The sequence below is a fragment of the Suncus etruscus genome, chromosome 8 (assembly GCF_024139225.1).
Source record: "Suncus etruscus isolate mSunEtr1 chromosome 8, mSunEtr1.pri.cur, whole genome shotgun sequence".
NCBI lineage: Eukaryota > Metazoa > Chordata > Mammalia > Eulipotyphla > Soricidae > Suncus > Suncus etruscus.
In genome coordinates, this window is record NC_064855.1 from 73,980,574 (window position 1) to 73,995,774 (window position 15,201).

A 15,201-nucleotide genomic window follows, 5' to 3' on the forward strand; every position below is an offset into this window, starting at 1 on the left:
GCCTGGAATAAAAAATACATAAAATATATGTTAATAAAAAAATTAATGGAGTATTTGGATACTCCTTACATTAATCTTGAGGGAATCTCCCAACCACTACTCAGAAGGTCCATGGGCCCCATTGAGAATTCTAGGTCGAATTTATCTACATTTCAATGCAAGAAGCTAAAGAGGTACCTGTCATACATTACCTTGTCCATATTGACAACCGTTGCAAGGCAATGAGGCCTCATGAAGGGGCCAGAGCATTGGAGCAAGTGATAGGCAGTCTGCTTGATCGCGCTAACCTAGGTCTTACTATGGTTTATTCCCCCAGGTTTCTAAATGATTCCTCAAGTGATGAACAATTTCTAATCATAGAGCTAGGAATACTGAACGTTACTGGGTGTGGCCCAAAGACAAAGAAAAATTAAAAAAAAAAGAAATTGCACCTGGTAGCTCAGGGGAATATATGGGAAGCTGGAAAACTTGCCTGGATCCTTCCAGGTTCAGCCTTGTGCAAAGGAAATGCCCTGCTACTGTGCTAACTCTCCATCCCCTCGATTTAATATTTTTTTTTTTTTTGGTTTTTGGGCCACACCCTGTGAGGCTCAGGGGTTACTCCTGGCTATGCGCTCAGAAGTTGCTCCTGGCTTCTTGGGGGACCATATGGGACGCCGGGGGATCGAACCGCGGTCCGTCCTAGGTTAGCGCAGGCAAGGCAGGCACCTTACCTCCAGCGCCACCGCCCGGCCCCTCGATTTAATATTTTTAAGACTATATTTTTCAACTTGATTGGTGTTTGATGTGAGTTAAACCTAGCAATACTCTGGAGTAGTACTTTATGAGAACACAGAGTTTCAGGTAATTAAAGAAATTGAGCCTGGGGTTTTACCATGTTAAGCATGTTCTCTAAAAATAAAGCTATCATCCTTTCGCATTGACTAATTTCTATATTATCAGACTGAATTTTATTTTATTTAATATTTTGCTTGAAGCTACATCCTGCTTGAGTTACACCTGGCCGTGCACTAAAAAATTGCTTCTAGTTGGAGCACTCTATGGGATGCCAGTAGATCAAACCAGGGTCTGTCATAGGTTAACTTGTGCAACTCTAATGCAATGCTGCTTCTACTAATGCTCCTACAATAGGAAAGACCTGTTTTTTTTTTTTTTTAGCTTTTTGGGCCACATTCATTGATGCTGAGGTGGAGGTAACACCTGGCTATGCAATCACAACTCAGTGCTGGCTGAGGGAACACATGGATGGCGGAGTATCGAACTGAGGTCCATCCTAGGCTTTCACATGCATGTAAAATGCTCTACATACAGCATGTACAACAGTACTGTCTAGTGGACAATATTTTTTGGACACTCCTGATTATGCTCAGGCATTAATCCTTGCTATGTGCTCAGAAACTACTCCTCCTTTGGGGACTATATGGAATGATAAGTAATCTGTTTAAGTTTAGGACATGCCAGGAAAACACCTTACCGCTTGTACCACTGTTCTGCTTCCTGCATTTTTTTACTGGCAAAATTTGTACTGAGATTCACATTCACTGTATTCTACAACCTATTTTCATATATAACTAAAAGAGTCTAAAATGTAAGATTGTTCTGCTCTAAATTTGGAGTCTACATTGATAGAGAACAAATATATAAAGGACCAAAGGAACATATTTACTATAGAAAAAGCTTCAAATTTTATATTTAATTAACATTTTTTATGTTTTGTACCTATATGTCACCTGAATATCTTGGTACTATTCAAATTTTAGTTAGTAGCTCTATAATTTGATGTAACAATTTATTGGATAGAGGACATCTTTACTTCTTGCCCAATAAAAAGAGATAAGTATTAAGTTTCTATAGGATGCCTGTTCATATATTTACGTAATAAAAATTAGAGTCTATATAAGAATGCTTAAAGGAATCTAAAAAATTGTTGACTTATGATAATATGTAATAAATACAGAAAATATATGTCAATAAAATAAATAATTCTGGAAAATTTGGATACTGCTTGCATTAATCTTGAGGTATTCTCCAAATCATATCAAAGAAGTTCCATGGGCTCAATTGGCATTTCTCGGTCATGTTTATCTATATTTTAATACAAGAGTGTAAGGAGATTCCTGTCATGCCTTAGCTTGTCCACACTGACCACCACTGCAAGTCAATGAGACCTCATGATGGGGCCAGAGCAGTGCTGCAGGTGGTAGGGTGTATTCCTTGCATGTGCAAACCTTGGATAGAAAGCAGTTCCAGACCCTGGCATCCCATATGGTTTCCCAATCCATGAACAACTTTTTTTTTGTTTCTTGGGGCCACACCCATTTGATGCTCAGAGGTTACTTATGGCTATGAGCTGAGAAATCGGTCATGGCTGGGGTGGGACCATATGGGATGCCGAAAATACAACCTGGTCAGTTCTATGCTAGGGTTTGCAGGGCTAATGCTGTACCTCTAGTGCTACCACTCCAGCCCCCGACATGATCATTTTCTGACCCCATTGCCAGGATAAACTCCTGAACAACACCGTGTGTCACAGAAAGAAGAAAGAAAGAAAGAAAGAAGAAAGAAGAAAGAAAGAAAGAAAGAAAGAAAGAAAGAAAGAAAGAAAGAAAGAAAGAAAGAAAGAAAGAAAGAAAGAAAGAAAGAAAGAAAGAAAGAAAGAAAAAGAAAGAAAGAAAGAAAGAAAGAAAGAAAGAAAGAAAGAAAGAAAGAAAGAAAGAAAGAAAGAAAGAAAGAAAGAAAGAAAGGAAGAAAGGAAGAAAGGAAAGAAAGGAGGGAGGGAGGCGGGAGGGAGGGAAGGAAGGAGGGAAGAAAGAGAGAAGAAAGAAAAGAATTGCATCTGGCAGCTCAGGGGTACATATGGGATGCCAGGTAAAAATCCAGATTCATCCAGGTTTGGCCATCTGCAATGAATATGCCCAGTCACTAAGATAAATATCTAGACACTCAATTTGATATTTTTAGTACTTCTGAAGTTTTTTTCTTGATGGGGGTTTTATTTGAGTCAAACCTAGCAATATTTTTGAGTAATCCTTTATGAGAACACAGAGCTCCATACAATTAAAAAAATTAAACCTGGGGATTTACCATGTGAAGCATGTTTTTAATGCATAAAGCTGTCATCCTGTTCCTCGTCTCTAATATATATATTATCAGACTGAATTTTAAATAATTTTATTAAATAATTTTTTGGGGGGTGCTACACTCACTGGCACTCAAGAGTTACTTTTGCTATGCACTCGGAAATTGCTTCTAGCTTGGAGAACGTTATAGGATTACAGGTGATTGAACATGTTCTGTCGTAAGTTTGTCATAATACCACTTACACTAAGAGTCCTAAAACTGGAAAACAATTTTTTTTTTCTTTTTATAACATACCCAGTGACACTTAGGGTAAATCATAGCCAATCACTTAGCAATGGCTCGAAGCTTGGAAAATGATATAGGATGCCCATGTGTAGAACCTTGGTCTACACTGTAATTTATTTTTGTATGTAACTGTATGTAAACAACATGCACCAAAGCTCCAGCCAATGAAAAAATTTTTTTTTCTTTCCTTTGTGGACCACACTCAGTGACACTTAGAGGTTACTCTTGGGTATACATGCAGAAATCACACCTGGTTTGGAGGACCATGTGAGAGTCCAGTGGACCAAAGCATAGTGCGTCCTAAGTTCATGTATGCAAGGTAAGCAACCTACTACATGCTCCACCACTCCATTCACTGAATACATTTATTTTTGCTCTTTGGTCCACACCTGGTAACGCTCAGGGGTTACTCCTAGTTCTGGGCTCAGAAACTGCTCCTTGCTTCAGGCCGGAGAGGTGACGCAAGCATAAGCTGCATGTCTTGCCTATGCTAGCCTAGGAGAGACATTGGTTCAATTGCCTGGTATCCAATATAGTCCCCTAAGCCAGGAGCAATTTTTGAGCATATCGCCAGGAATTAATTCTGAATATCACTGCATGTGGAGCATAAACCAAAGAAAAGAGGGAAAGAATTTGTTCCTAGTTGGGGGATTATATGAGATGCCAGGAATCAAAAAAAGATATGTCCTAGGCTACTGCAATTTGTTTTCAGAATCACGTTCACATGTATTCAACAACCAGTTTTCATATACAACTAAAAGAGTCTAAAACATTAACTTCTTGTTTTGCTATAATTTTGGGGTCTACAAAGATAGAGTGCAAATATATGAAGGAGAAAAGTCACATACTTACTACCAAATACGTCAGACTTTATATTCAATTAACAAGTCTCATATTTAGGTTCCTATATATCACCAAAAGTTCATGTTACAATTCAAATTACAATTCAGTATTTTGTATATGATTTGATGTAATAATTTATTAGATTAGGACAATTCTACTTCTTGCTCAATAGAAAGAGATAAGTATTAAGATTTTATAAGATGTGGTTTCATGATGTTACATAATAAAAATTAGCTTCTCCTTTAGAATGCTTTAAGGAATCTCAAAAATTGTTGATTTGTATTAAAAATGAAGAATACAAAAAAGATATGTTAATAAAAGTAAAATTAATGTAGTATTTAGATACTGCTTGTATTAATCCTGAGGGAAACTCTCAATCACTACTCAGATGTTCCATGGGCCCCATTGACAATCCTTCCTCATGTTTATCCATATTTGAATACAAAAAGGTAAGGATGTACTTCTCATGCCTTAGCTTGTCCACATTGACCACCCTTGCAATGCAAGGATGAGTCTTGTGGGGGACAGATTGATGGCGCAAGCAATAGGCCTTTTGCTTGAAAGCACTAATCTAGGACCGACCATGGTTCAATCTTCTGGTATTCCATATGGTTCCCCCAAGCCATGAGCAATTTCTAAGCAAAGAGCTAGGAATAACTGCTGAATATTACCGGTTGTATCTAAAAACCAAAAAAAAATTATATTTCTCCTGGCAAGTTCGGGATAACTTATGGGATTTTAGGAAAAAAATTCAGGTCCATCCTGGTTCAATCTTGTGCAGGGAAAATGCCCTGCTGCTGTGCTAACTCTCCAACCCCTGAATTTGCTATTTTGAAGACTTTAATTTTTCATTTTGATAGAATTTTGATGGGAGTCAAACCTAGTAATATTCTGGAGTACTCCTTTATCAGAGCACAGAGCTCCATTCAAGAAATTAAACCTGGAGTTTTACCATGTGAAGCATGTTCTCTAACACATAAAGCTATCATCCTCATCCTCTTCTCTAAATTTTATATTATCAGAGTGCATTTTATTTTAGTTTATTTTTTTAAATATTTTGATCAAGCTACATCTTGTGTAATTCAGGAGTTACTCTGGCTCTGTAGTCCAGAGACTTTCTGGTTTGGAGTACGATATGGAATGCCTGTGGATCAAATAACGGGGTTTCATAGGTGTTTGCATTCAACTCTAATGTAATACCACTCTTACCAATGCTAAGGCCCATAGAAGATTGTGTGTGCGTGTGTGTGTGTGTGCGTGTGTGTGTGTGTGTGTGTGTTTGCCTCAGTGGTGAGTTTAGGAAATTTTTTGTGTGTTTGTGTGTGTTTGCTGTGCCTCAGTGGTTATGTTCAGGGGTCACTCCATGCTATACTCTCAAAAATCTCCCCCGGTTTGGGTGACCATATAGTACTCCAGTGAATCAAAGCACAGTGATCTTATGTTCCTGTATGTAGGGCAAACTCCCTACTACATGCTCCACCACTTCAGCCACTGAAAACTTTTTTTTTCTTTTTTTGTACACACCTGGTAAAGCTCAGGGGTTACTCCTGAATATGAGCTAAGCAATTACTCCTTGCTTTGGTCAGAGCTATGGCACAAGCAGTAAGGCATCTGCCTTGACCACAATAGCCTAGGAAGGACAGTGGTTCAATCCCCTGGAGTACAATTTGGTCCCCCAAGCCAGAAGCAATTTTTAAGTTCAGAGCCAGGAGTAACTTCTGACTGACACATTTTTTGGCACATAAACCCAAAAAATAAGAAATTGCTCCTGGCTTGGGGGACTATATGAAAAGCCAGGAATTAAAAAAAGGTATGTTCTTGGGCCCGGAGATATAGCACAGCGGCTTTTGCCTTGCAAGCAGCCGATCCAGGACCAGAGGTGGTTGGTTCGAATCCCGGTGTCCTATATGGTTCCCCTTGCCTGCCAGGAGCTATTTCTGAGCAGACAGCCAGGAGTCACCCCTGAGCACTGCCGGCTGTGGCCCCTCACCCCCCAAAAAAGGTATTTCCTAGGTTACTGCATGCCAGGCAACCGCCCTACGGCTTCTCCACCGCTCAGGCTTAAAGATTACTACTTTTTATTGGAACAATTAGTTTTCAGATTCACATTCATGTATACAACAACCAGTTTCCATAAAAAACTAAAAGAGTTTAAAGCATAAGTTCTTGTTCTGCTCTAAATTTGAGTCTACAAAGATAGAGTGCAAATATATGAAGGAGCAAAATAACATACTTACCACCAAGTAAGCTACAGACTTTATATTCAATTAATACTTCTCATGTTTTGGTTCCTTTATATCACCTAAATCTCATGTTAAAATTCAAATTATAATTCAATAGGTCTAAGATTTGATGTAATAAATTATTAGAAGGGGGACATCTTTACATCTTGCCGAGTAAACAGTGATATGTATTAAGATTTTATATGTTGTGTTTCATGATGTTACATAATAAAAATTAGTCCTATTTTAGAATGCTTTAAGGTATCTGAAAAATATGTATTTATATAAAAAGTAAAAATACATAAAATAGAGTTTGATGCAGCCTGAATATGGTGATGAGAGTGTGAGTATGAGCATGAGTATGCAAAGCATGAGTGTGCCCACCCCATTGCCCCACCCCCACCAACACCTTGATCTTCATTGATCAGGTTGAACCTACACCATCTGCCCCACTGGGATCAACCCTAGATGAGAAAAACCTCCCTCCTGCAAAGCCCCCCTGTTTGGACCCTGTGCAGTAAGGTCTTCCTGAAGGCCATTGCATCACCTGAGGCCTAGTAGGTTCAGGCTCAGAGTCGGTTCCCAGGGGTCTGGTGCTTGGATGTGATGAATTGTTCAGAAAAACGAGGATGAGAAGTTGGCCTCCCTGGTCACTGATTCATCAAAGCCAATTCTGATCAGAGCCTGGTATAAAAAAATTCATAAAATATATGTTAATAAAAGAGAAATTAATAGAGTATTTAGATACCCCTTACATTAATCTTAATGGAATCTCCCAAACACTATTCAGAAAGTCCATGGGCCCCATTGACAATTCTCAGTCAAGTATATCTACATTTCAATGAAAGAGGCTAAAGAGGTACCTGTCATGCTTTATCCTTTGTCCAAATTGAAAACCTTGCAGTGTAATGAGGCCTCATGATAGGGCCAGAGCATTGGAACAAGTGGTAAGCAGTCTGCTTGATCGCGCTAACCTAGGACTTTCCATGGTTCATTTCCCTGGGGTTCCATATGATTCCCCAAGCGATGAACAATTTCTAAGCATAGAGCTACGAATACTGGTATCTCAGGAGAATATATGGGAAGCCAAGAAACAAACCCAGGTCCTTCCAAGTTCAGCCTTGTGCAAAGCAAATGCCCTGCTACTGTGCTAACTCTCCAACCCCTCAATTTAATATTTTTAAGACTATTTATTTTTCATCTTGATTGGTGCTTGATGTGCATTAAACCTAGCAATATTCTAGAGTAATGCTTTATGAGAACACAGAGCTTCAGGTAATTGAAGAAATTGAACCTGGGGTTGTACCAAGTAAAGCAAGTTTTCTAATACATAAAGTTATCATCCTTTCCCATTGACTAATTTGTATATTATCAGACTGAATTTTATTTAATTTATTTAATATTTTGTTTGTGGTTACATCCTGCTTGAGTTACACCTGGCTATGTGCTAAAATTTGCTCCAGTTGGAGCACTACATGGGATTCCAGTGTATCAAACCAGGGTCTGTCATAGGTTAACTTGTGCAACTCTAATGCAATGCTGCTTCTACTAATGCTCCTACCACTGGAAAGACTTTATTTTTAGCTTTCTGGGCCACATTCAGTGATGCTGAGGTGTAGATAACTCCTAGCTATTCAATCACAACTCGGTCCTGGCTGAGGGAATCTATGAGATGCCGGGGGATCGAACCGAGGTCTATTCTAGGTTTTTGTATGAAAGGCAAAAGCACTACATACAGCATATACAACAGTACTGTCTACTGGAAAATATTTTTTTTGCCCACACCTGATTATGCTCAGGGGTTAATCCTTGCTATGTGCTCAGAAACTACTCCTGCCTTTAGGTACTATATGGAATGACAGGTAATCAAACCAATGTTTGTTTTATGTTAGGACATGCCAGGCAAATGCTCTACGCTTGCACCACTGCGTTGCTCCCTCAAATATGATTTTTTCTTTACTTTTTTTTTTTTTTGGTTTTTGGGCCATACCCGTTTGACGCTTAGGGGTTACTCCAGGCTATGCGCTCAGAAATCACCCCTCCTGGCGTGGGGGAAACATATGGGACACCAGGGGATCGAACCACAATCTATCCTATGCTAGTGCTTGCAAGGCAGATACCTTACCTCTAGAGCCATATTCCCAGTCCCCCTTGAATATTTTTAATGGCAAAATGTGTACTGTTTCATATTCACTGTATTATACAACCAATATTTTTATATAACTAAAAAGTCTAAAATATGCATGTTCTGCTCTAAATTTGTAGTCTACAATAATAGAGTACAAATATATGAAGGACCAAAGTAACATATTTACTATAAAATAAGCTTCAGATTTCATGTTTAATTAATATTATTTCATGTTTTGGTTCCTATATATCACCTGAAAATCTTGGTACAATTCAAACTATTATTTAGTAGGTCTATAATTTGATGTAAAAATTTATTGAATAGAGGAAACCATTACTTCTTGCCCAATAAAAAGAGATAAGTGTTATAATAACCAAGTCCTGGAACCAACCTCAATGCCCAACAACAGATGAATGGATCATTAAGATGTGTTATCTATACACAATGGAATACTACATGGCAATCAGAAATGATACAATCGCAGACTTTGCAGCAATGTGGATTGACCTAGAACATATTATGTTAAACAAATTAAGTCAGAAGAGGAAAGATAAACACAAAATGATAGCATTATTCTGAAGCACCTAGAACATACACCTAATAGACAACTAATACTCAACAACCAAATAACAGGGTTTAACAGGGTAGAAACTCCAAACACTGTAATAGTCAACATATACTCTGGAGTATGGTCCAAAATACAAGAAAAAGGAGCAACACAAACTCTTGACAACACATTATACCACAAAGATACCAGAAACAGCAGAAACAGCAGCATTGAGAGAACAGGTATGTAATCAGCCTTCTAATACAAAAGCCCATAATAATCCCTTAGGGATCTTATGCAGGATCACAGGTAAAGAACACCACGGGAAATCACTGACTCCAATGGAAACATCTCATAACACTATGTTTTAATGCTTTAATCTTACTACATTTAAAATAAACTCTCAGCTTTTCTATCCACAGGCATTCTTGGATACAAAGGGTGGACAAACTAAGATGGCATCTTGGGGCCCAGTCACAGGAGATATCATACCCAGCTTGCACTACAAGAATGTTCAAGAAAACACTTTAACATACACTTTATCTCTAGGTTATACCTTCTTTTAGGATTTGAAGCATGTGACCAGTCAGACCACCAAAGCAGCAACTGTGACGTACAAACTTATACTACAGGCCCTAATCATCGAACATTATCAAGCAAACTAGCATTCCCTTGCTATTTTCTCCTCTCTTCTCACTACTTTCTTTTTTATTTTTTCTTTTCTATACCTTTCTTTTCTTTTCTTTTTTCTTTCATCTTCTTCCTTTCTTTCTAATGTATTTTCTCTTTCCTTCCTTCCTACACCTTCCATATACTTTCCCCTTTACTCCCTTTGGAAATCCAACTATTCCTTCACCCTTCAATCCCATCCAGACCTCCCACCATATTAAAACTCTTCACCCTCAATTCTTAATCCATTAGGCATCAAGACTGACCTCCTACCCCAACGAACCAGTACCCAGCACACAAGCGAAGTGACACCCAGTCAAACCCACACCTTGTCCCCTGCAAGAAAAGGCAACCAACTCCCCTGTGGACTCAGGCTGCGTGGCCATCCCTACCAACTCCCCCTAACGTGGACTGTTACTTGAAACCGAACTTAGCTCTAAAAGTATCCCCAAGGCAAGAGCTCTTCCAACACCTCCCTGCTGCAAAATTTTACCAATCTCAAGAAGGTCAGGGGCTGGACAGAAAGGTGCCTGGGACCCACACACTTATGATAAAATGTAAAAAATACAGAAAACACATGTCAATAAAATAAATAATTATGGAAAATTTGGATACTGCTTGCATTAATCTGAAGGTAGTCTCCAAATCATTTCTCAGAATTTCCATGGGTTCGATTGGTATTTCTCGGTCATGTTTATCTATATTTTAATACAAGAGGGTAAGGAGGTTCCTGTCATGCCTTAGCTTGTCCACATTGATCACCACTGCAATGCAATGAGGCCTCATGATGGGGCCATAGCAGTGCTGCAGATGGTAAGCTGTATTCCTTACATGTGCAAACCGTGGGTAGAAAGTGGTTCCAGACCCTAGAATTCCATATGGTTCCCCAACCCATGAGCAACTTTTTTTGTTTCTTGGGGTCACACCCATTTGATGCTCAGAGTTAACTGATGGCTATGAGCTGAAAAATCGGTCATGGCTGGGGTGGGACCATATGGGATGCCGAAAATACAACCTGGTCAGTACTAGGCTAGGGCTTGCAGGGCAGATGTTGTACCACTCGTGCTACCACTCCAGCCCCAGACATGATCAATTTCTGACCGAATTGCCAGGAAAAACTCCTAAACAACACCGTGTGTCACAAAAAAATGAATAAATACGGGCCCGGAGAGATAGCACAGCGGCATTTGCCTTGCAAGTAGCCGATCCAGGACCAAAAGGTGGTTGGTTCGAATCCCGGTGTCCCATATGGTTCCCCGTGCCTGCCAGGAGCTATTTCTGAGCAGACAGCCAGGAGTAACCCCTGAGCACTGCCGGGTGTGGCCCAAAAACCAAAAAAAAAAAAAAGAATAAATACATAAATACATAAAAAAGAAATTGCATCTGGCAGCTCAGGGGTATATATGAGATGCCAGGTAAAAATCCAGATTCATCCAGGTTTGGCAATCTGCATGAATATGCCCAGTCACTGAGATAAATATCTAGACACTCAGTTTGATATTTTTAGTACTTCTGAAGTTTTTTTCTTGATGAGGGTTTTATTTGAGTCAAACAGCAATATTATGAGTAATCCTTTATGAGAACACAGAGCTCCATGCAAGTCAAGACATTAAACCTGGGGATTTACCATATGAAGTATGATTTTAATGCATAAAGCTATCATCCAGTTCCTCTTCTCTAATATATATATTATCAGATGGAATTATATTTTATTTTATTAAATATTTTGATGGGGGCTACACGCACTGACACTCAAGTGTTACTTTTGGCGATGCACTCGGAAATTGCTCCTGGCTTGGAGAACGTTATAGGATTAAAGGTGATTGAACATGTTCTGTCTTAAGTTTGTCATAATACCACTTACAATAAGACTCCTAAAACTGAAAAAAAAATTTTTTTTTTGCTTTTTGAATCATACCAAGTGACACTCAGGGTAAATCATGGCTAATCATTTAGCAATGGCTCAAAGCTTGGAAAATGATATGGGATGCCCATGTGTAGGCTAATCATTTAGTACTGGCTCAAAGCTTGGAAAATGATATGGGATGCCCATGTGTAGAACCAGTCTACACTAATTTATTTTTGCATGAAACTGTATGTAAATAACATTCACCAATGCTCCAGCTAATGGAAAAAAATTTTTTCTTCGCATTTTGGGGTACACTCGGTGACACTTAGAGGTTATTCTTGGCTATGAATGCAGAAATCACACCTGCTTTGGGGGACCACGTGGGAGTCCAGTGGACCAAAGCATAGTGCGTCCTAAGTTCGTGTATGCAAGGCAAGTACCCTACTACATGCTCCATCACTCCATACACTGAATACATTTATTTTTGCTCTTTTGTCTACACCTGGTAATGCTCAGGGGTTACTACTGGCTCTAGGCTCAGAAATTGCTCCTGGCTTCAGGCCGGAGATATGACGTAAGCTTAAGCTGCATGCCTTGCCTATGCTAGCCTAGGAGAGACATTGGTTCTATTGCCTGGTATTCAATATGGTACCCCAAGCCAGGAGCAATTTTTGAGCATGTAGCCCGAAATAAATTCTGAATGTCACTGCATGTGGACCATAAACCAAAGAAAGAGGGAAAGAATTTGCTCCTAGTTGGGGGACCATATGAGATGCCAGGAATCAAAAAAAGATATGTCCTAGGCTACTGCAATTTGTTTTCAGAATCACGTTCACATGTATTCAACAACCAGTTTTCATATACAACTAAAAGAGTCTAAAGCATTACCTTCTTGTTCTGCTCTAAATTTGGGGTCTACAAAGATAGAGTGCAAATATATGAAGGAGCAAAGTCACATACTTACTACCAAATATGTCAGACCTTATATTCAATTAATATGTCTCATGTTTAGGTTCCTATATATCACCAAAAGTTCATGTAACAATTCAAATTACAATTCAGTATTTTGTATATGATTTGATGTAATAATTTATTAGATTAGGACACTTCTACTTCTTGCTCAATAGAAAGAGTTAAGTATTAAGATTTTATATGATGTGGTTTCATGATGTTACATAATAAAAATTAGCTTCTCTTTAGAATGCTTTAGGGAATCTCAAAAATTGTTGATTTATATTAAAAATGAAGAATACATAAAAGATATGTTACTAAAAGTAAAATTAATGTAGTATTTAGATACTGCTTGTATTAATCCTGAGGGAAACTCTCAATCACTACTCAGATGTTCCATGGGCCTCATTGACAATCCTTCCTCAAGTTTATCTACATTTGAATACAAAAAGGTAAGGACGTACTTCTCATGCCTTAGCTTGTCCACATTGACCACCCTTGTAAAGCAAGGATGAGTCTTGCGGGGGACAGATTGATGGCGCAAGCAATAGGCCTTTTGCTTGAAAGTAATAATCTAGGACAGACCATGGTTCAATCATTTGGTGTCCCATATGGTTCCCCCAAGACATGAGCAATTTCTAAGCAAAGAGCTAGGAATAACTGCTGAATATTACCGGTTGTATCTAAAAACCAAGAAAGAAATGAAATTTCTCCTGGCAAGTTCAGGATAACTTATCGGATTTTGGGAAAGAAATTCAGGTCCAACCTGGTTCAATCTTGTGCAGGGAAAATGCCCTGCTGCTGTGCTAACTCTCCAACCCCTGAATTTGCTATTTTGAAGATTTTAATTTTTCATCTTGATAGAATTTTGATGGGAGTCAAACCTAGTAATATTCTGGAGTAATCCTTTATTAGAGCACAGAGACCCATTCAAGAAATTAAACCTGTAGTTGTATCATGTGAAGCATGTTCTCTAACACATAAAGCTATCATCCTTATCCTCTTCTCTAAATTTTATATTATCAGAGTGCATTTTATTTTAGTTTATTTTGTGCAATATTTTGAGCAAGCTACACCTTGTATAATTCAGTAGTTACTCTGGCTCTATAGTCAAAAATTTTTTTCTGGGTTGGAGTACAATATGGAATGCCTCTGGATCAAACCACAGTGTTTGCATGCAACTCTAATGTTATACCTCTCTTACCAATGCTCCGCCTTTGGAAGATTGTGTGTGTGTGTGTGTGTGTGTGTGTGTGTGTGTGTGTGTGTGTGTGTTTGCCTCAGTGTTGAGGTTAGGGGAATTTTTGTGTGTGTTTGCTGTGCATCAGTGGTTATGTTCAGGGTTCACTCCATGCTATACTCTCAAAAATCGCCCCCGGTTTGGGTGACCATAGAGTAATCCAGTGAATCAAAGCACAGTGACCTTATGTTCCTGTATGCAGGGCAAACTCCCTACTGCATGCTCTACCACTTCAGCCACTGAAAACTTTTTTTTTATTTTTTTGTCCACACCTGGTAAAGCTCAGGTGTTACTCCTGACTATGAGCTAAGCAATTACTCCTTGCTTTGGTCCAGAGCTATGGCACAATCAGTAAGGCATCTACCTTAACCACAATAGCCTAGGAAGGACAGTGGTTCAATCCCCTGGAGTACAACTTGGTCCGCCAAGCCAGATGCAATTTTTAAGTGCAGAGCCAGGAATAACTTCTGACTGACACCTTGTTTGACCCAGAAACCCAAAAATAAGAAATTGCTCCTGGCTTGGGGGACTATATGGAAAGCCAGGAATTTCAAAAAAAAGTATGTCCTAGGTTACTGCGTGCCAGGCAACTTCCCTACAGCTTCTCCACTTCGCCAGCCTAAAGATTACTACTTTTTATTTGAACAATTAGTTTTCAGATTCACATTCATGTATACAACCAATTTCTATATACAACTAAAAGACTCTAAAGCATAAGTTCTTGTTCTGCTCTAAATTTGAATCTACAAAGATAGTGCACAAATATATGAAGGAGGAAAATCACATACTTGCCACCAAGTAAGCTTCAGACTTTATATTCAACTAATAGCTCTCATGTTTTGGTTCCTATATATCACCTAAAACTCATGTTAAAATTCAAATTAAAATTCAATAGGTCTAAGATTTGATGTAATAACTTATTAGATGGGGGACATTTTTACATCTTGCCCAGTAAAAAGAAATAAGTATTAAGATTTTATATGATGTGTTTTCATGATGTTACATAATAAAAATTAGTACTAGTTTAAAATGCTTTAAGGTATCTGAAAAATATGTATTTATATTAAAAGTAAAAGTACATAAAATAGAAGTTGATGCAGCCTGAATATGGTGATGAGAGTGTGAGTATGAGCATGAGTGTGCAAGGCGATGAGAGTGTATGAACATGAGTGTGCAAAGCATGAGTGTGCCCACCCCATCGCCCCACCCCCTCCAACACCTTGATCTTCATTGATCAGGTTGAACCTCCACCATCAGCTCCACTGGGATCTACCCTAGATGAGAAAAACCTCCCTCCTGCAAAGCCCCCCTGTTTGGACCCTGTGCAGTAAGGCCTTCCTGAAGGTCATTGCATCACCTGAGGCCTAGTAGGTTCAGGCTCAGAGT

The 15,201-nt window shown here is 38.8% G+C and overlaps 2 pseudogenes; both read left to right on the forward strand.

Annotated features, from left to right (window-relative positions):
* Window positions 1-6,668: 6,668 nt before the first annotated feature.
* On the forward strand, window positions 6,669-7,113 carry LOC126016756 (uncharacterized; annotated as a pseudogene).
* A 7,763-nt stretch (window positions 7,114-14,876) lies between these two features.
* On the forward strand, window positions 14,877-15,201 carry LOC126016768 (uncharacterized; annotated as a pseudogene).